Source organism: Cornus florida, unplaced genomic scaffold, assembly GCF_030987335.1.
Source record: "Cornus florida cultivar Cherokee Brave unplaced genomic scaffold, ASM3098733v1 CherokeeBrave_3.0.0_Hap2_Chr06, whole genome shotgun sequence".
Lineage (NCBI taxonomy): Eukaryota > Viridiplantae > Streptophyta > Magnoliopsida > Cornales > Cornaceae > Cornus > Cornus florida.
The window spans coordinates 85,498,575-85,521,100 of NW_026775576.1; the positions used below are offsets into that span (position 1 = coordinate 85,498,575).

The following is a 22,526-nucleotide window of genomic DNA, read 5'->3' on the forward strand; positions in this document are numbered from 1 at the left end:
CACTGCGCCTTCCACATTTTGAGAAGTAGCTTGATCAAAGTCATTCATAACTCAATTAACAGTGCTCACACGAGTATTAAAGTTGAGGCCAAATTTATGTGTCTACATCATGAATAAATGTTGATGTCTCTATGTCTCGAACCATTTTTTCTGTGAGACATGGCTTGATCAAAATCATTCAAAACTCAATAAACCTGCACTTTAAAGAAAGAGCATCCAACAACCAACTCGATAAAAACATCAAATACTTATGAACGGTAATACCTCTAATTTTTATAATATTTATTTATTTATATTTAATTTAATTATGTAATTATTTGTTTATGTACATTATTTTAATTGTTAATGTTTTAATTATTATTTAATTGATCATGTAATGTGATGATGTGCTTATTTGTCATTGGTTGTAGTTAGTTTAATTGTTTAATTTTTAAATCATCATTTGTTAGTTTTAAAATGTTTATTTGTTTAGTTAAATATTTAATTATTTTATTTTAAGCATGGGTTGAGCTTATAGTATCCGGACCAATTAAATGGGTCTTAGGCTACTTGGAAGGAAGCCTAGACGAATGTGGGCTATAGAAGCAAAACAATAGCAACTGTGAAAGCAAAACAAATAAAAATAAATTAAAAATTGATAAATCAAAAATTAAAAAATTCAAGTTACATAAAAATATAAATACTTTCATGATATGGAAAAATTAAAAATAAATCACAATGCAAACTATATTTACAAGATCAACCATTGTCATCACCAATGTTTGAATGCAAACTATATTTACAAGATCAACCATTGTCATCACCAATCAAACATTAAACAAAGAATAAAAAATAAAATACTTTCATGGTGCTTCTGAGAAAAAATAAAAATAAAAATTAAAGAAGAAAATCATAATCCTAATGAACTTAGCAGATGGAGCACGATTGTCGCCTTCTAAGAGAAAAATCTAAACACCAATTACAAAGAGAAAACGAGCTGATGTAGTAAAAAAAAAAAAAAAAATACCTTTCATAATACTTTTGAAATAATAAAAAAATAAATCACAAGCAAACTAACATTGTTGTCACCAACCAAATATAAAACATACTATAAAAAATAAAATATTTTCATGATATTTCTGAAAAAATAAAACACAGAGAAAATGGGCAGGTATTGCAGACGTATATTATTATATCTCTAGACTTTTAAGTTTTTTTTTTTTTTTTTTTTTTTTTTTTTTTTTTTTTTTTTTTTTTTTTTTTGTAATATGGAGTATTATTTATGCCACATCAGTAGGCCTCTTCTTCTGATGCTGATATGGACCAACAATAACATGACATGTGTTCAAAAAAATTAAACTTGAATCATACGAATCTTTTCATGGGTCATCCAAAAAGAAAGAGTATTTTTTTTTTTTTTTTCTGCACAAATGAATTTCCTTATAGGGAAATTTATACACCAAAGCATTAGATCACCCAACTCTTAAAATAGAAAGAAAAACCTACATATTGCAATTTGTTACTTTAAGAAACTAAACAAATAGTCCAAATAAAAAAAAAAATTGGCAAATCAACCCCCAATTGATTTTATAGAAATTTTAAAGAAGTCAATTCTACTTCAGATGAATAGTTGTCGTATTGTATCATTCTAGAGATGGAATTGCAACAGATGTGGCAGGCAATGAATGTGGCGTCTTGAATAATCTCTAAACTCTAAAGCTTGCAATTAAAGTATTAGGGTATGTTTGAGAATTGAGGAGATCAACAAGCAGTGGAGGTCGACTGGCGGAACAGATGATGAATATTTGGGTTTCATAATTGGGGAAATGGTGGGCATCAATGGCAATTTGGTGTGAATAGAGAAGGAATCGGTGAAAAGATCCGCATGATTCAAGTTTAATTTTTTTAGACACATGTTAAGTTGTTGTTGGTCCATATCAGCATCAGAAAGAAAGGCCTGATGCGGCCTAAGGCAAGATTTTTTCTTATTTATTTCAATACATACATAGAAATATAACTTTCCTTAACTCTTACCAAACATATGTATTATTTTCTAATTCTATTTCTTCAAACTAAAATTAAAATTAGTAGAAGAATTTTTACCAAACATGTACTATTATTTTCTAATCTATAATACATGTATTATCATTTCTATATATAATTAAAATTAATAAGTTTTCATTTTGAAACATATTTCTACTTATAATGTTATATTTAATTGGTAACTTGTTTTAGCCTTCAAGAATTCCAAGTATAATACCATATATTTTAATTGGTAACTTATTTTATTATTTGGTATATTATTATTCCAAGTATAATTGATAACTTTGATTACCTATTTTATTTTAATTGATAAATTATTTTAGCCTTAAAGAATTCTGAGTATAATCGGTAACTTTTAATTAATATTTTATTTTATTATTTATTTATTTTTAATAATAATTTCAAAATTTTGGCACCTTTGTACTTTTAATTTAAAATAATAATACATATAGTATAGATTAATATTTAATTTAGATTTTTTTTTTTGCAAAGGTGCAGTGAAGTCTTTTCGGTATTGGAGAAGGAGTCTATTAGGAATGACAATTTGTTTTCCAAATAGGTTATAGGACTTAATCTTCCAACTTTGTACTTTGAAAAATCAACGCGCACGAGGGATATTATAAATAAAAATAGGACGGGTACAGACACCCCATTCTTTAGGTTCAGTTTGGTAGGGTAGGGACATGGAGGAAAGGGATGGGAAAGTGATAGAGGGTGATTAAAAAATTGTGTTTGGGTAAAATGGGTGGAAAGAAAGGAAAAGAGAGGGAAGGGTTTGGAGGGTTATGTATAGCTTTGTATAGTAATTTGCTTATCCTTCCAAAAATGGGAGGAAAGGGAAGGCAATGGTTGATGGAGGAGTTGTGATGCCAATTTTACCCTCAAAATTATACAAGTTTGCAAAACAATAGACATACAAGTTAGCAGTTGCTGAGAGAATGAAGCTTACGAATGGCGGGCAAGCGGCTGAAGCTTGCGAATGGCGAACCCGAACTGGAACAGCGGCGATGGAAACTAAAAGATATGGGTTTTGATTTTTTGAACAATCTGAAATGATATAATTCTTGCAGATAGATAGATAAACTGAAATATATGGATTTTAAACTTCTGATTCTTGTAGTGCAGAGAGAGATTAGGGGGGGGGCGGGGGGGACAAGAATAGAGATGGGGGGATGAGAATAGAGATGGAAGCGAGATTGGCCATCAGGTACAGGAGACTATATATATATAATAGAGATGGAGGCAACATTGGGGAGGCTGAAATGATTTGCCCTAATTTTTTTTTCTTTTCTTGTGTAGGTATATGAGACTCTCTCTCTCTCTCTCTCTCTTTATATATATATATATATATATGTATATATATATATATATATATTAAAATAATTCCCTTTCATTTATTTCTATTTCTTTTTCCAAACATGATTATTATTCTTTCGAAGACGGTAATGACAAACATGGTGCTAATAGCCAAGGCATTGATGATGATTTGGGTGGCGGTGGTGGCAGTAGTATTAACATGTTAATGGACGACATTATGTTGCAGATCCTTGGTAGATTTCCTCCTGAAACTCTCATCAAATACAAGTGTGTTTCCAGATCTTGGCGTCGCTTGATCATTGAACTCTGCAATCACCAGCTGATTCCTAAGGATGGATATCCTTTTTCTGGGTTCATCTTCTCCCTAAGAGGGCTCTATCCTACCCCACTAGGCATGTGGTCCTCCCAGCAGCAAAAACGACTTCTTCTGGGTGCCGAGGATCAATTGAAGATGGTTGACAACACAGAATTGCTGGATTGTTGCAATGGGTTGTTGCTATTTCACCACTTGACTCTACATACAATAAGAACCCACTTTTCTCTATACAAAACAAGAGGCCACTTGACTCTACACGCAACACCAACAACTCCTCTCATAAGTGAGTATGTGGAAATTCCTGGGTACACCAAATCGTCATGTGATACCCCTTCTGGAATTGGTGCGATTGTTTTCAATCCTTGCGAATCCAATCACTATAAGCTCGTCATCATCCCAAACCTGCGTTTTTTTTTCTCAATTGAATATCTTTTCTTCTAAGACAGGGAGCTGGACTACATCCCACTTTCATTTCCAAAAAAAGTTTGATCTTCTAAAAGGGATTAGGATACGATCTGTCTACTTAAAAGGGCAACTGTTCAAACTCTCTGCCACAAGCCACATTATTAGGATTTTCATAAACATAGAGGTTAGCAAATTCGATCAGATTCAATCCATTAATCTTCCTTTTTATCGATTAAATTTTGAATCACCTTTCAAAAGAGATTGTATTGGACTCTACAGTGGGCATAGTCTACAGTATGCTCTATATACCGGTCAACGTCTGCTGATTTTTACACTTGAGCACATGAGTGGTAACAATTATGTATCACATTCCGATTCCTAATGATGCCATGAGCATAGAAGATACGCATACTGGTTGGCTAAAAATATTCATTGACTGGGAATGGTTCCAGGGAAGGGGGGTGCAGGACCACATGATGGTACCTCTTCAAAGTTCAGGCAGGTCGACTCGGTTCAGTTCGAGGTGCTTGTCGCTAGTCGTAGACTTGACTATGAAGAAGGGAGTTGGCCATCCCTGCACAAACTGGTCGGGAGCTGGAGCTGTTCCCCTGATGAAACTAAGGCAGGTCGAAACCAGTCAGCATGTATCCGTGGGAGGGCAGGTCATGGTGGCTGACCAGGGAACTTGCGCGAGCTGAAGCAATGCCTTGGTGCCGCAAGGGCCATGCCGCTGCGCCAAATCTCTATGCCTGTGACAAATGGTATCAGAGCAGGACTTGGGGTAAAGCACAGAGGTGTGCCCCCTTGTCGATCCGGGGGTCTTGAGAATGAAGAGGGTGCACTAAAGCGTCGGTGGGCAATCAATACTGTTGGATGAGAGCCTCCATCTCCCCAGGAAGACCCGTCCTTTAAAGCCGGAGGGCCGCGCGCACCAAAGTTCTTACAAGTTCAAGAGGCATGCAAACCGTTATGAAGGGCGGGTATCAAGTCAGCCGGAGGGCCCTTGTTTGCTCCGGGTGTCGCGGAGGCGGCATAACGTGGGGTTGCGTCCCGAAGAAGTGGGCGTCCCTTTAGCCCGAAACCCTATCATTGGGAAAGTGCAGCCAGGGGTTGTACAAGGAAGCGATGGTGGGCAGGCGAGCATACTACTTGGAGGAGAGAGACTTTGGAATGTTGGACGCAGCGGAGTCAGGGCCGCATTGCGACGAGGGCGTCGCAGGATTTGGGTGGGGTAGAATGTCACGTTCCGATTCCTAACGATGCCATGAGCATAGAAGACACGCATGCTGGTTGGCTAAGAACATTCATTGACTGGGAATGGTTCCAGGGAAGGGGCGTGCAGGACCACAGGATGATACCTCTTCAGAGTTCAGGCAGGTCGACTCGGTTCAGTTCGAGGTGCTTGTCGCTAGTCGTAGACTTGACTATGAAGAAGGGAGTTGGCCATCCCTGCACAAACTGGTCGGGAGCTGGAGTCGTTCCCCTGATGAGACTAAGGCAGGTCGAAACCAGTCAGCATGTATCATTGGGAGGGCAGGTCGTGGTGGCTGACCAGGGCGTTTGCGCGAGCTAAAACAACGCCTTGGTGCCGCACGGGCCATGTCGCTGCGCCAAATCTCTAGGCCTGTGACAAATGGTATCACGGGCGAGCATACCACTTGGAGAAGAGAGACTTTGGAATGTTGGACGCAGCGGAGTCAGCGCCGCACTGCGACGAGGGTATCGCAGGATTTGGGTGGGGGAGAATGTCACGTTCTGATTCCTAACGACGCCATGAGCATAGAAGACACGCATGCTGATTGGTTAAGAACATTCATTAACTGGGAATGGTTCCAGGGAAGGGGTGTGCAGGACCACATGATGGTACCTCTTCAGAGTTCAGGCAGGTCGACTCGGTTCAGTTCGAGGTGCTTGTCGCTAGTCGTAGACTTGACTATGAAGAAGGGAGTTAGCCATCCTTGCACAAACTGGTCGGGAGCTGGAGCCGTTCCCATGGTGAGACCAAGGCAGGTCGAAACTAGTCATCATGTATCCTTGGGAGGGCAGGTCGTGGTGGCTGACCAGGGCGCTTACGCGAGCTGAAGCAACGTCTTGGTGCCGCAAGGGCCGTGCTGCTACGCCAAATCTCTAGGCCCGTGACAAATGGTATCAGAGCAGGACTTGGGGTAAAGCACAGAGGTGTGCCCCCTTGTCGATCCGGGGGTCTTGAGAATGAAGAGGGTGCACTAAAGTGTCGGTGGGTAATCAATGCTGTTGGAGGAGAGCCACCATCTCCCTAGGAAGACGCGTTCTTTAAAGCCGGAGGGCCGCGCGCATCGGATGGTCGAAGGGCCGCGCACACCAAAGTTCTTGCAAGTTCAAGAGGCATGCAAACCGTTGTGAAGGGCGGGTATCAAGTCAGCTGGAGGACCCTTGTTTGCTCGGGGTGTCGCGGATGTGGCATAACGTGGGGTTGCGTCCCAAAGAAGTGGGCGTCTCTTCAGCCCAAAACCCTATCATTGGGTGAGTGCAGCCAGGTATGTCTTGATTTCGGGGACGAAATCTTTTTAAAGTTGGGGAGAATGTAAAGTTTTTGACTTTATCTATATATATAATTAGTATAATGACTTTTTCAACTGTGGGGCCCACCTGAGATATATGGGTCATTACAGACCCATTTAGTTTCCAATTTGACAGCTTAAGTCTCTCTCTCTCGCTGCTTCTATCTTTTTCTTTTTTCTTTTTTCTTTTTCAATCCTTGATTTTTCTCTCAATTCTTGGCGGATTTAGGTGCCGTTTGAGGCAAAACGACGAGCTCTACGTGCTAGTACCAAAAATTTCAGCTTTTGGTCCTCTTTGGGAGCTCGAATTTAAGAACCCATTTCTAGGGATTTTGCTCATTTTGAGATAGGGACACCTTAATCCACTACCTTCTTGTTCCATTGTGAGTTATAATCATTTGTTGTGCCAAGCATGCTTAATTAGAAGTTAATTGTATTAATGATTATTTTAAATGTTGTCTAGAGAAATTCATGTATTTGAATGTGAGTTGTTTTATGTGTAAAGCATGCTTAAATGTATTTTGTTATATCTTAATGTGTTAATAATTACTTGGGAGATGTTGAACATGTTGAATATTTAATTTTATGGTGTAGACTTTTAAATGCCATGACATTGAATGTATGGAACATATATACATGCACATACCATTGGGTTTGCATGAAATGGGAGAAATTGTTCTTGAAATAAATATGGGGAATTTCAGGGAAGTGTTTTTGATGAAATGGTTTTATGCGAAACCCGATCGCTGCGGGGTTACCAACAGGCCGGAGGTTAATATAGCCTAGAGGGGACTAGGGAGTCGTCCTAGCGTGGTTGAGCTAGCTGGGCCCCATAATGACGCCGCGAGGTTACCAAGGGTCAGGGACACTAGCCAATCCTCCTCTCGTGTCGCGGCGGGGCTACCAAAGGGCGGGCTGTATTAACAGTTTAGAAATGATGTTTTAGAATATGAAAATGGGGAGCGACACCAGCATGCATTGGATCTCATACCATTGCATTGGATATACTTGACATTGAATCGTTATGCTGTATTATTTCTCGACATTGTATGATCCCCATTTCCTATTGGCCTATGCTTTGTTTGGATTCACAAGGACACAAGATGTGTGTCTTAAGTGTCACCTGCTGAGCTTTATGCTCACCTTACTATTTTTATTATTTTTTTCAGGTCTTGGAAATGAACTAGTGGACGACAATCCACGTCAAGCTTGAAAATTGTTAGAAGGTTGTTTACTATTTTGTATTTTGACCGTTCTATGTATATTCGTAGTTGTGGAAATGTAACTAAGTTAGTATTCATGGCCTTGTAACTTAAGAACGAACTTATCTTTTGTTTGATGTAAATGAAACTAGTGGAATTATGGTATATGTTTCCATATAATTGTATCATGTAACGTTGTAAGACAGGGACTTTAAATATTAGTCATGTATTTTGGAACTGTAATTATGATAATTTAGATTAATTGGTGTGTGGATGTTCCACCATGAGAGGAACTATGTTGAGGTATAATGAACAGATGAATGGGATGCTGGATGATTTTATGTGTTTTGTGTATTGGGACAGGTTGTTGAAGGTCCATTTTTAGGGGAGGTTATGCCGAATTTTTTTTAAATTTTGGTATCAACTAGGGTCGTTGCAAATTTGGTATCAGAGCGATGGTTCGAATACCATTAGGACGACGGGTAGAGGCTTGCCTAGGGTTGTCTGGGAAGTCATTTGCATTGTTATTTTCTTGTTTGGAAAAGTGTTTTGCTATGTGAAAAAGCATGCTTAACTGCTTACTTGCTTACGTGCTTATGTGTTTATATGCTTACATTAATGTGTTCATTGCATAGTATTACATGCTAAATGTTTGTACAGTATGTTTTTGCGTTGGGTTGTTCACGGTTGGACCTTAGTGTTATCATTATTGAATTGTTTCCTTTGTTTTATAGAACGATATCACGGCGTGAGGAAATCAGGGAAATTGGCCCTAGACCGACTAGGGGTGATGTTGGCGAGAGCTCCAGCTCCAATCCAGAGGAGCTAAATGATGAGGACACACTTCTTAGGGACTTGATTCCCCCGAGAACTGTCCCCACAAGGAGGGATAATGTTGAAACACCCGTAGAAGTGGGTGAAGGTTCTGTGGCACTGGAATTTAATCGTTTGTTGCAAAATGTTATGAAGGCAACGATTGCTGCTCAGTCGCAGTCGGTACCACAACCTACAGTTCAAGTTGAGGAGACGCCAGCTCAGAAGCGTCTCAAGATTATTAAGGGGTTTTCTCAGCTAATGCCGTTATGTTTGAGGGCGGTGCGGATCCAATGATAGCAGATGACTACATGGAGCAAGTTGAAACTCAATTGACTTCAATGGATGTGACAGAGGATCATTTGAAGATCATCCTAGCTACTTATAAGTTTGCTAAGGATGCTAAATTATGGTGGAAGTCGGTTACGAGCCGATACAAGGTGGAAGAGATGAGTTGGGACAAGTTTAAGGAATTGTTTTATGAAAAGTACTTTCCGCTTTCCAAAATATGGGAGTTACAAGACCAGTGTCATAACCTTATCCAAGGGAGCATGTCAGTGGCAGAATATGAAAACAAGTTCACTTCACTTTCTCGCTTTGCTCCAGAAATGGTGAGAGATGAAGTTAACAAGACTCGGAAGTTTGTTTCTGGTCTTAATGATCGGATGAGGCCGTTGATCACAGCACAGTTCATTAAGGTTTACTCTGAAGCAGTGGAAAGGGCTTTGATGCTGGAAGCTGATAATAAAGAGAAGGATGCAAGAAGAGAGCAGTTGAAGCAAAAGAGGGGTGCAGGGCCATCTTCAGAAGGATCTTCTTAGAAAAGGAACAGGGGCGGTCCATCTCAGTTTCAGGGACAGCAGTCTGTACAATCTGCTACTACCACTCCGTTGCCAGCTGGGTCTGATAGGAATGCAGTTGTTTGCTTTCAATGTCAGCAGCCTGGGCATTACAAGTCCAGTTGTCCTATGAGATTGACTTCAGTTTCTTCAGCTCCGAAGGCTTGTTATCGGTGTGGCCAGCAGGGCCATTTGATTCGGGACTGTCCGAGTCAGGGAGCAGGCACCACTAGTGGCAGAGGGTCACGGCAGAGGCCGTTACAGTCGGCTACGGTTCAATCAGGTTTCAGACCACCGCCGCCACCACTACAGCCTGCCTTATCTTCTCAGGGTTCACGACCAGCTAGGAGGGATACTCCTACTGTGTCGGCACAACAGTCTGGTGTTTAGATTAGTGGTTCACAGGCACAGGCACCGTAGGGGCTTGTCTTTGCCCTTGCATCATCGACTGATGCATCTCCTGGATCTTCAGTTCTCCAAGGTATATTTCTAGTGTTTGGTTCTTGGGCCCGTGTTTTATTTGATTCTGGTGCATCTCATTCTTTCATTTCATCATCATTTGCACTTGCATCGGGGTTAGAGGTCAGTTTTATGGATCGGGCGTTATGTGTTGATACGCCAGTTGGAGTTTCAGTGTCTTTGAGCTGAGTCGTGAGGGACTGTTCCATTGTAATAGCCGGGCGGACTTTTGTGTTTGACCTTATCCTCCTAGAAATGACTAGCTTTAATGTCATTCTTAGGATAGATTGGTTAGCTTCTTTTCATGCCACGATCGACTGTTTCAGAGGAAGGGTTACAGTTTGTACTCCCGAGGGAGACTGTTTCTTTTTCGTGGGAGATTGGAGTGATTCCCACATTTCATCGTTTTATGGAATTCGTGGACGGAGTCGTGGTGATTACTTTTTGGCTACCCTTATAGCCGAAGAGGATGATGTTGTGGAAGAATATTATCCTGCAGTTGTTCGTAATTTTCTGGATGTGTTTCCGGAGGATTTGACAGAGTTGCCTCCACACCGAGAAGTGGAGTTCTCTATTGAGTTAATGCCAGGTATCGCGCCGATTTCTATGGCACCGTATCGTATGGCACCAGTTGAATTGGAGGAATTAAAAAGACAGCTTGATGATTTGAGGATGAAAGGTTTCATCCGACCGAGTGTGTCACCATGGGGCGCACCGGTCTTGTTTGCTTAGAAAAAAGATGGTTCTTTGAGGTTGTGCATCGATTATCGGAAGTTGAATTGCGCCACCATCAAGAACAAGTATCCTTTGCCAAGGATAGATGATTTATTTGATCAGTTGAGGGGAGCCAGTTGTTTCTCCAAGATTGACTTGAGGTCTGGCTATTATCAGTTGCGGGTTAGGGATGAGGATATCCCGAAGACAGCATTCCGTACACGGTATGGACACTATGAGTTCCTTGTTATGCCTTTTGGCTTGACTAATGCTCCAGCGGCATTCATGGACTTAATGAACCGCGTCTTTCATGATTACTTGGACCAGTTTGTGGTAGTTTTCGTGGATGACATTCTTGTGTATTCACGATCTCGGGAGGAACATGAGATCCATTTAAGTATTGTTTTATAGATTTTGCGGGAGCACCGGTTGTATGCCAAATATGAGAAATGTAAGTTTTGGCTACAAAAGGTGAAGTTTTTGGGACATGTTGTTTCAGAAGGCGGAGTGTCAGTTGATCCATCAAAGATTGAAGCTGTTTTGAATTGGGATCAACCTAAGAATGTGTTTGAGATCCGTAGTTTTCTTGGTCTAGCGGGTTACTACCGGAGATTTGTGAAAGATTTCTCCCGTTTGGCAGCGTCTATGACCCGTTTAACCCGGAAATGGATTAAGTTTGCATGGAATGAAGCCTGTGAGTCATCTTTCCAGGAATTGAAGACAAGATTGACTACGGCTCCAGTGTTGGTGATACCTGAGCGTGGCTTGGGTTATGTGATCTGTTGTGATGCTTCACGTGATGGTTTAGGGTGTGTGTTGATGCAAGATGGTAGAGTAGTGGCTTATGGGTCTCGACAGTTGAAGACTTACGAGTATAACTACCCTACTCATGATTTGGAGTTGGCGACAGTTGTGTTTGCTTTGAAGTGTTGGAGACACTATTTGTATGGTGAAAGATTCGAGGTGTACTCGGATTATAAAAGTCTCAAGTACCTTTTTTCCCAAAAGGACTTGAACAATAGACAGAGAAGATGGGTTGAATTCTTGGAAGATTATAATTTTGACTTGCAGTATCATCCGGGCAAGGCAAATGTGGTAGCAGATGCCTTAAGCCGAAAATCTCGTGGAACTTTGGCATGTCTGGTTATTCGGAAGTGGAAGATGCTTAAGGATTTGGCAGAGATGGGATTTTATTGTTTTGATGACGATGTTGACAGCGAGCCGACATTCTTGTTTAGTCTTATGGCTCAGCCTATTTTTGTTGTACTAGTGATTAAGTCAAGAGACAGGACCCGGATTTAGATGCCATTTACGCTTTGATCTCTAGTGGTGAGACAGTGAAAGATTGGGCCTTATATGCAGATGGGGGTCTACGGTTTAGGGGTTTGTTGGTGGTTCCTACTGTTTGTCGTGAGGACGTCTTACGGGAGTTTCACACTTCCCGCTTTGCAGTTCATCCAGGTGGTACCAAGATGTATCCAAATTTGAGACGTCAGTATTGGTGGAACGGGATGAAAAAAGATGTTGCATAGTTTGTGGCTAGATGCCTTACCAGTCAGTAGGTAAAGGCCGAACATCAGAGACCAGCCAGTTTGTTGCAACCATTACCTGTAGCGCAATGGAAATGGGAGCATATTGCTATGGATTTTATGACAGGTCTTCCAAGGTCACGAAGGGGCAATAAGTCCGTATGGGTCATCATTGACAGATTGACCAAGACGGCTCACTTTTTGCCTATTAAGGCAACAGATGATGCAGAGAAGCTTGGTGTTCTTTATGTGAAGGAGATTGTAAGGTTGCATGGAGTTCCAGTAACCATTGTTTCAGATAGGGATGCTAAGTTCACTTCGAAGTTTTGGGAAGGACTTCAAGCAGCGTTTGGCTTAGCGTTGCACCTGAGTACGGCATTCCATCCACTGACTGACGGTCAGTCGGAGCGTACTATCCAGATTTTGGAGGATATGCTTCGGGCATGTGTGCTTGACTTGGGTGGTAGTTGGGAGGATCACCTTCCACTTATTGAATTTGCCTACAACAACAGTTATCAGGCGAGCATTCAGATGGCTCCATTTGAGGCGTTGTATGGTAGACCTTGTAGGTCTCCTGTTTGTTGGACTGAGGTAGGCGAGACAGCCGCCTTAGGACCTGACATTGTACTCGAGACTACTGAGAAGATTAAGTTGATAAGACAGAGGTTACTTACAGCTCAGAGCCGACTGAAGAGTTATACGGATAAGCGGAGACGGTCGTTATCCTTTGAGGTGGGAGACCACGTTTTTCTTCAGGTTTCTCCACGGAAGGGATTGATGCGATTTGGGAAAAGTGGCAAGTTGTCGCCACGATTCATTGGACCATTTGAGATTTTGGACCGTGTAGGAAAGGTTGCCTACAGACTTGCTTTACCACCACAGTTAGATAGGGTCCACAATGTTTTCTATGTATCGATGTTATGGAAGTACGAGCCAGATCCATCTCACATTTTGAGTTGGGTTGATGTAGACATTGATGAGGATGTTTCCTACGAGGAAGGACCAATTCAGATCCTTGACACACAACAGAAGGTGTTGAGGAACAAGACGATACCCATAGTAAAAATCTTTTGGAGACACAACGGAGTCGAGGAGGCTACTTGGGAGCTCGAACAGGAGGTTCGCTCCAAGTATCCAGAGTTGTTTTCTTCTCCAGGCATGTCTTGATTTCGGGGACGAAATCTTTTTAAAGTTGGGGAGAATGTAAAGTTTTTGACTTTATCTATATATATAATTAGTATAATGACTTTTTCAACTGTGGGGCCCACCTGAGATATAAGGGTCATTACAGACCCATTTAGTTTCCAATTTGACAGCTTAAGTCTCTCTCTCTCGCTGCTTCTATCTTTTTCTTTTTTCTTTTTTTCTTTTTCAACTTCAATCCTTGATTTCTCTCTCAATTCTTGGCGGATTTAGGTGCCGTTTGAGGCAAAACGACGAGCTCTACGTGCTAGTACCAAAAATTCCAGCTTTTGGTCCTCTTTGGGAGCTCGAATTTAAGAACCCATTTCTAGGGATTTTGCTCATTTTGAGGTAGGGACACCTTAATCCACTACCTTCTTGTTCCATTGTGAGTTATAATCATTTGTTGTGCCAAGCATGCTTAATTAGAAGTTAATTATATCAATGATTATTTTAAATGTTGTCTAGAGAAATTCATGTATTTGAATGTGAGTTGTTTTATGTGTAAAGCATGCTTAAATGTATTTTGTTATATCTTAATGTGTTAATAATTACTTGGGAGATGTTGAACATGTTGAATATTTAATTTTATGGTGTAGACTTTTAAATGCCATGACATTGAATGTATGGAACATATATACATGCACATACCATTGGGTTTGCATGAAATGGGAGAAATTGTTCTTGAAATAAATATGGGGAATTTCAGGGAAGTGTTTTTGATGAAATGGTTTTATGCGAAACCCGGTCGCTGCGGGGTTACCAACGGGCCGGAGGTTAATATAGCCTAGAGGGGACTAGGGAGTCGTCCTAGCGTGGTTGAGCTAGCTGGGCTCCATAATGATGCCGCGGGGTTACCAAGGGTCAGGGACACTAGCCAATCCTCCTCTCGTGTCGCGGCGGGGCTACCAAAGGGCGGGCTGTATTAACAGTTTGGAAATGATGTTTTGGATTATGAAAATGGGGAGCGACACCAGCATGCATTGCATCTCATACCATTGCATTGGATATACTTGACATTGAATCGTTATGCTGTATTATTTCCCGACATTGTATGATCCCCATTTCCCATTGGCCTATACTTTGTTTGGATTCACAAGGACACAAGATGTGTGTCTTTAGTGTCACCTGCTGAGCTTTATGCTCACCATACTATTTATATTATTTTTTTCAGGTCTTGGAAATGAACTAGTGGACGACAATCCACGTCAAGCTTGAAAATTGTTAGAAGGTTGTTTGCTATTTTGTATTTTGACCGTTCTATGTATATTCGTAGTTGTGGAAATGTAACTAAGTTAGTATTCATGGCCTTATAACTTAAGAACGAACTTATCTTTTGTTTGATGTAAATGAAACTAGTAGAATTATGGTATATGTTTCCATGCAATTGTATCATGTAACGTTGTAAGACAAGGACTTTAAATATTAATCATGTATTTTGGAACTGTAATTATGATAATTTAGATTAATTGGTGTGTGGATGTTCCACCATGAGAGGAACTATGTTGAGGTATAATGAACGGATGAATGGGATGCTGGATGATTTTATGTGTTTTGTGTATTGGGACATGTTGTTGAAGGCCCATTTTTAGGGGAGGTTATGCCGAATTTTTTTTAAATTTTGGTATCAACTAGGGTCGTTACACATTCATGTGGCCTGAGATGGAAAATTATTACCAGTCTACACATCCATCCTTGTGGTGTTATATTCATGCCTTTTATCCTGATTTAGATGTTATTGTTTTGAGTTATAGAAAAGTGAATACTCAATTCTGTATATATTTCTACAATTACAAGCTTCAGAGGATTGAGGAGGAGCATACCAATATGCTAAACTTCAAACTGACAGAAGAAGAAGATGACAATCTAGTGGTGTTCCCTTTTGCTCGTTGCTTTATTTCATTGCCGAAGCCCAAATGCACATCAAAATTTTGATACCATATTTTCATCTACAGAGATTACCAATAAATTCGTTTGAGTTGGTCTGATCAATTACCATTGCTTGTTTTAAATATTATTTAGGGGAAAGTCTAAAAAACACCCTGTGTGATTTTAAATTTGTGCTACTTACACCCTTTTAGTTAGATTTATTTATATAAATCCCTACCAAATATAAAAATGTGCAATTAAGCCACACCAGTGACTATTCTGGTGAGAATTGGACGCCAGTTGGTTATGTGCCATGCACATGACCATTTTAAACCCTTTATTCCGAAATTGTTCTTTTAATATTCCTTTACTACCCCCTCACCATATATATATATATATATATATATATATATATTTGTTTATATATATATATATATGGGTTTTGAACTTTTGATTGTTGTAAATTTTGTAGTTTGCAGTTACAGAGAGAGAGAGGGACAGAGAAGGTAACAAATTAAGCCACCACCTTGATTAGTTGATTTAGAAAAAAAAATTAAAACAAAACCCATACATACAAGCAGTTGCAGAGACAGAGGGGGGGGGGAGCTTGAGAGTTGAGAAAGAATGACGGTTGTCAAAGGACAAAGAGCAGGGTGTGCGCAGAGAATTTGCCCCCGTAGCTGCTTGTGTCGAGGGGGTTCCATTAACCAAACATATGCTCTGATCCAATCACGTCAGAAACAAAAGCTCTCAGGTCAAAAATAGGCAAGGAACGTCGCGATCCCTATTCTGATCCCGAACGGCGAACCTGAACTGGAACAACAGGCGATGGAAACTGAAAGATATGGGTTTTGATTTTTGAACAATCTGAAATGGAAACTGAAAGATACGGGTTTTGATTTTTGGAACAATCTGAAATGGAAACTGAAAGATACGGGTTTTGATTTTTTTGAACAATCTGAAATAGAAACGGAAAGATACGGGTTTTGATTTTTTTTGAACAATCTGAAATAGAAACGGAAAGATACGGGTTTTGATTTTTTTGAACAATCTGAAATGGAAACTGAAAGATATGGATTTTTATTTTTTGAACAATCTGAAATGATATGTGGATATGGGTTTTGATAGGTAATAGGTTTTGAACTTCCGATTCTTGTATGGTTTTGTAGTTTGCAGTTGCAGAGAGGGAGGGGGTAAGATCAGTGTCAAGAATGAGAATAAAGATGGAGAGGGATATTTTAGTCTTTTCTCATTTTATGTTATATTATTAGTTTTTTTAAATCATAAATAGAGGGTTATTTTAGTCTTTTTATAGCTCCGGTACCGATCAATAGCGGTCAACGTCCAAAATGCACTAATTCGCACCATTTTTAAAATATAAGGGAGGTAAACAAACAATGTGGGGTTAAAGTGTTAAACGCACTATCTCGATATCACATGGATATAAAACGCACGTAACCCTATTATTTATGCACAATGGACTTTGTTTTATAGAGGCAACTCAACCCATATTAGTACATATATTTGGTTGTTTTATGATTTGTTTTGGCAAGGTTATTTCGGGGTCTATCATGCTATGTTTTTTTCAATGGTAGAGAGAGTATATATATAGAGGTTATTTTCTGAGGTAGTGAGGTCCTTGTTCTGGTATTAAGTGGAAGTGGGCGTTCATGCTGGGCTTGGCAAAACGACCTGATTTCTGAAAATTTTCCTTCTTCCTGATGATTAATTAGTGTGGTTTTAATTTGAAATATTTTAAAATAATACTTTATGATAAAACTATTTATTATGAATAATATGATGATATTATTGGTGGATAAATATGCTAATCAATTTAAATAGATCTTGTGATATCTGAACCTAAGTACAGCCTTATTGTTTGATAAGGAAAAAAAAAATGACACTTGTACTAAAGAGATGGACATTCTGGACCTAATATTAGACATGGTTAAAGAAGAAACTGGACCCACAATTCACATAAATTCCAAGAATAGAATAGAAAGATGTTGATTATAAATGGATATGATTATTATCTAGTAATTTAATTGGTAGGGCGTCTAACTTCTTAGCAGGTGTGTCAAGTGTTTGAGCCCTCCTCCCTTAATTTGCAAGGATAAAATATATATATATATGAATTAATTATCATTAATTATGTAAGTATAAACTATATATCTTTTGTTGTCATTTCACTTAAACTGTGTTAAATAATGTTACCATGTAAATGAAACTTATATATATATATATATATATAGAGAGAGAGAGAGAGATACACAAAGAGAGAGAGGAATAGTACTAGTGGGTTTTTCTATACAACTGTTGGCATAATTGTGGAGTTAAAGACAGTTACAATGACAAGAGTAAATGCATGCACAATAGGTACAGTAGTAGTTGTGCAACTTTGCTCAAATTCATCAACCATGGACTATGGTGTTATAATGACCAAAGTAAATGCTGCATTGTATGTATTGATTCAACTACTGAACTACCATCTTTAATTTCTGTCCTCTTACAGCACAAATATAAATAGGTACCACCCATTAGATAGAAGAACTCCCTAGTACAGACTAAAGAGTAGCTCTCATTCACAGCCTCTCTCCTCCAATCAATCTACAGTTGATAAGGTCAATTTTTTTTTTTCCTCCTTTTTTTTTGTGTGTGTATTTTTCAAATCTAGGGTTTCAGACTTTCAGTTCTTTCATTTTTGTTGCAGATTCTTGTTTGCAACTTTCACTTGTTTGGCTGTGGAGGTTTTTTTTTTTTTTTTTTGACAAGTATAGGGTTAGGTATTTAACCTGGGTGGGGAGGTTTTTTTTTTTTTTCAAGTAATTTTTTTTTTAACCCAAAATTCTAGTGCTGATTTTTTTTTAATAATGTATATAGGTGAGAGAGAAAGAAGAAAAGGAACTTTGGTGGTCTCTATTAGGGTTGCGATTTCAAGGGTTGGCTATGTCTCCTCAATCATCAGGTATCTAATTTCTCTTATTCTTCCTTTTAACTTTTTAATCTTTGCTGATATATTACTTTGTTCAGGTTTTGTATGCTTTCACATCAATTGGCCAACTAGCCATTTTTTTAGTTTCAAACTAATTCTTTTACTTTCTGTTATTATATTGTTCTCATTTGATTCTAGGATAAGTTGTAAATGCAAATTGGGTTTTTTATTTTTTTATTATTTTCTTTTTGTTAAGATGTGAATTAAAATGCTTTAAAATATTTATATTTCAAGTTTCCATATATTTCAGAAGTTCTCTTACATATATTAAATTTTGAGCTTTTAATATAGGTTTGATTCTTGCAAAGGGAGAAGCTAATTGGAATGAGCGGTGTCGGTAAAGAGTAAGTCATTTTATGTTCATTTTTTATTTTCTGTTTCACTTTTTTATTTAAAGAAAGTTAAGGTTATTTGCAATTTGTGTTCAATTTTTGTTTTTTGTTTTTTGTTTTATGTTCTTTTTACTAGTGTATATATGTGTGTGTGTAGAATTTCCACACTAAATCTTGTGAAATTTACAACAAAATTTATTGATATAGTTATGTTCGGTAGTACGAAATTGATGTCTTGAAATTGATTTTTTTTATTTTATTTTATCAATTTCAGTTCTAATTTTAAAGCAAAAAATCAGTGCTACCCAACACAGCTATGTTTCTATATTATTATGATTTGTATTAAAAAGTCATTGAAAGGCCCATATAGCATCCTAGAGCTCTTCTTTTACAAAGTAGTGGATTATGAATGTTCTAAAGAGGCCCAACACCACCCTTGTCGGGGAAAAAAAAATATTGTGGTATCTCGAGATTATTACAAAAAGCATGTTGGCGTTTAAATTTCGTCAGCTAATCTTTGGGAAAAAAAAAAAAAAACAAAAACAAATTGTAAATTTTACTACCTTAAGAAATTCTTCGGTGATGAAAGGGTAAAGAAGAAACTTTACCATTAAGCCGGAATTAATTTTCAAAAAAATACACCTAACTAGAATCAAATTGCATTGTATCAATGGACTTGTTTGGTTACAAAAGCGCATGAAATAGAAAACCCCCATTTCCAGCTGTCCATATTCTATCCCACATGACAAGATTGCCCCCAGAAGACCCTAAAGCATCCAACGCCAACTTCACCACCTTCCTCTTATCCGGATCATTGAGACCCCAAGAAATAATTCGGAGCTTCATGAGGAAACACTGTCATTGCCCTCCTCCCCTACTCCTCCCTCTGGCCTCTCACTCCCCTCTCCCTCACCAACCCTTCCTTCCCCTCATATTTGACATAAGAGATGAGATTCCTCACCTCCCTCTCCTCTCTCCACAAAGAAGGATTCATCTTCCTCCTAAGTTTGAGTGACCCATTCCCTCCCACACCATTAAGTCAAGAGACCCATCCCTCTGGTGCCGCAGCTCACTTCCCTCACCTCTGTCCAGCCCCTTCTCCGTTTCTTCACAAGACAGCCAGTCAATGGAGCTATCCCATCCACCATCCAACATTCCGACCAATCATACTGGGTATCTTGAGCCTTGCTTGGCAACTCATCAGACAAAGGTCTATGTTTTTGTAGTTCTTGTATCAACAGAGCTGCAGACTCATCACTAAGAGTGATGTGAATATTGCTACCAACGCAAACAGCCATCTTCTCAAAGCGACCAATCTCACCATCAGCCTGAACGCTCAACACTGTCTGCTCAGCAGCCTTGCATACATCGGGACCCTTGTCCCTCTGAATCTGAACCTCTGGCAAGCTCCCCATCTTCCTACCATAAGAATCAAATGGAGAACAAGAAAAATCTGGAAGCAAGCCAGCTTCCCCCTTGCAGTTCATATCTTTACCTCAGTCAGACTTAAGCCCAGTCGTAACAGAAATAGTCACATCCATTTTAGACTTCTCCGAATCAGGATGCTGAGTATTGCTTTTCCTATCAGCCCTTCAAATTTCAGCCATTTACCAAACTGGAGTTCTGCTTCACCGTTTGGATTTGTCAAGCACCTTTTCATAAAATGCCCAAAGCAGCCACAACGAAAGCATATATTCGGGAGACGTTCATAACAAAGTGGGAGCTCAGCATCTTACCTCCATAGTTAAGTTTTGCAAATCTTCTAATACGTTTTGTTCTAGGAATATTTACTTGCATCTGAATGTATTGGTACCCATGTCCCCCAGCATCCCTGATCTCTATCATTTCAGCCTCTTCGAAGCTGGCTGCAATTTTCTTTCTGACTTCCTGATACAATCGTTTAGTAAATGTGTAATATGAATCCAGCACTTTGCTGAACTATAGTCCATCTCTTGAAGTTGCAGACCTTTCTTCCATGGAATCAAACATAATAGATCGTTATTGAAAGCTCCATGGACTGGATCTTTGAACTTTCAGGACATCTTCAGGCGTCAATAAGATAAAATGGTATATCTTATATGTTATCATCGATACTTTGAAGATCATTATAGCACCCCCACAATGAACCCATAACATTCCTGGGGACAAAGATGCTAATAGGTTTCTTACCAACATCAGTCCCCCGTTTCTTAGTTGCATGATTCTAGGTCCAAATTTTGGAAAGTGTTCTTTTGATGTTTTCTAGCGTTTTAACTTCATTTGCGGTCACAATGCTTCTAAAGAGCATGCCAAGTGCATTTGCCAAGTGTCCCTTTATTATTATTTTTTAAACTTTGTTTATTGCAGGTTGGTGGGCCAATGAACCTGCGTGCTTATCATGCTAGGGTGCTGTACCCTCCTCCGCCATGGTAGATGTAGTTAGGGTGATGTACCCTCACCCCCTCCCCTGATATATACATTCTGATATATACATTACTCTACGGTCTGTACCATATATATACAGGGTGTGATTGAGATCTGATATATACATTGTTATGGGTTGTTTTTCTTTACTAAAATTTGATATAAAATTTTGATCTGAGATAGAGATTTGATATATAGATTGCTATGGGTTGTTTTTATTTACTGTTGTGATGTTTCAATTTTTGTTTTTCTAAAATTTGAAAATTTTAGCAATTTTGATTGATTTGAGATTGAGATTGAGATTTGATATATAGCTATGGGTTGTTTTTCTTTACTGCTGTGATGTTGCCATGGTTCTAAAATTTTAGCAATTTTGATAGATTTCAATTTTTGCAAGAAAGAAGTGCTGATCTAAAAATAAGACATTTAAACCTCCACTATTGGAGAAGGCGACACTAGAGAGGAGTGGTGATTAGACCTGCACATTTTAGGAAATACTATCCATTTGACAACTCAGATACATCATCAGATTTACCAATCTACAGTTTCTTCGTATGCACCATGCCTTCGCATATTTGTCGTGGGGAGTCTGTCACACAAAAAATTGGATTTTTATATGGGAATTGATCTTCCAAATATCTTCTTCGACTTCACACGAGGCAATGAACATGACCATTTTCTCTAAACTATATAAAAGATTTATAGTATTATGACGAGGCATAACTATTTTTAATGCTATTGGTTAAAATTTATTAGTTCATCATGTGCAATTAGAGGGCCGTGGCCCGTTGATCACTAATGTTTTTTGGAAGATTTTTAAACGACATGCATACAACTATGAATAATTAACGAACCTCTGTTGACAATTTCTATGGAAAAAAAAAAAAAATCAACATTTTTGTACAACAGTAATTGCAAGAAACAATATGCAGTAGCGATGTGATTCTAAGTAATCACAGACAAGAATAATAACACGTGCTATTTCATTTTTATTAGCTAGAATATACAAATTCAAATAATGACAGACAAGAATGATAACACGTGCTATTTCATTTTTATCAACTAGAATATACAAAATTGTACTACGTACTTCTCAGGGTCTGAGCCATGTGCCGCCAAGTGTAAAATATGGTTATTTTTATTTTTATTTTATATTTATAAGAAATTTTCTATATCATGATGCCCCTAAAACTTTTAATTTTTAAAATTATCTCTTAAAATTTTCTTTCTTTTCTCATTTGCTCTTAAAATTTCTTTGATTTCCTTAAAAAAAAAAAAAAAAAAAAAAAAAAAAAAAAAAAAAAAAAAAAAAGGGTTAAATTTCCCTTATTTAATCAAAGTATAATTTTTTTCATTTCAAAGTTCTGTTTTTTCGTACTTAAAATTCTTCTTAAGAATGATTTATATAGTATGAATTTTTATTTTTTCTCTTCTTCTTATTTAAATTTATTATTATAATTTTTGAAACCAATGGGAGTAATTATAATGCATCACTTTCAAAATACAAAGACTAACAACTATATTCAATAAAAATATTAATTACTAAACAATATTTTAGTTCTTATGGGTCAAGTACTAATATTTCTTATACT

The 22,526-nt window shown here is 38.4% G+C and overlaps 1 long non-coding RNA gene across 1 annotated transcript; it reads left to right on the forward strand.

Moving 5' to 3' along the window:
* The first annotated feature begins 17,738 nt into the window (after nt 1–17,738).
* LOC132312511 (uncharacterized) lies at nt 17,739–21,127 on the forward strand. The gene is made up of 4 exons (XR_009483288.1): nt 17,739–17,828; nt 18,088–18,172; nt 18,491–18,543; nt 20,878–21,127. It is a non-coding gene; the product is annotated as an uncharacterized LOC132312511 (long non-coding RNA).
* The last annotated feature ends 1,399 nt before the right edge of the window (nt 21,128–22,526 follow it).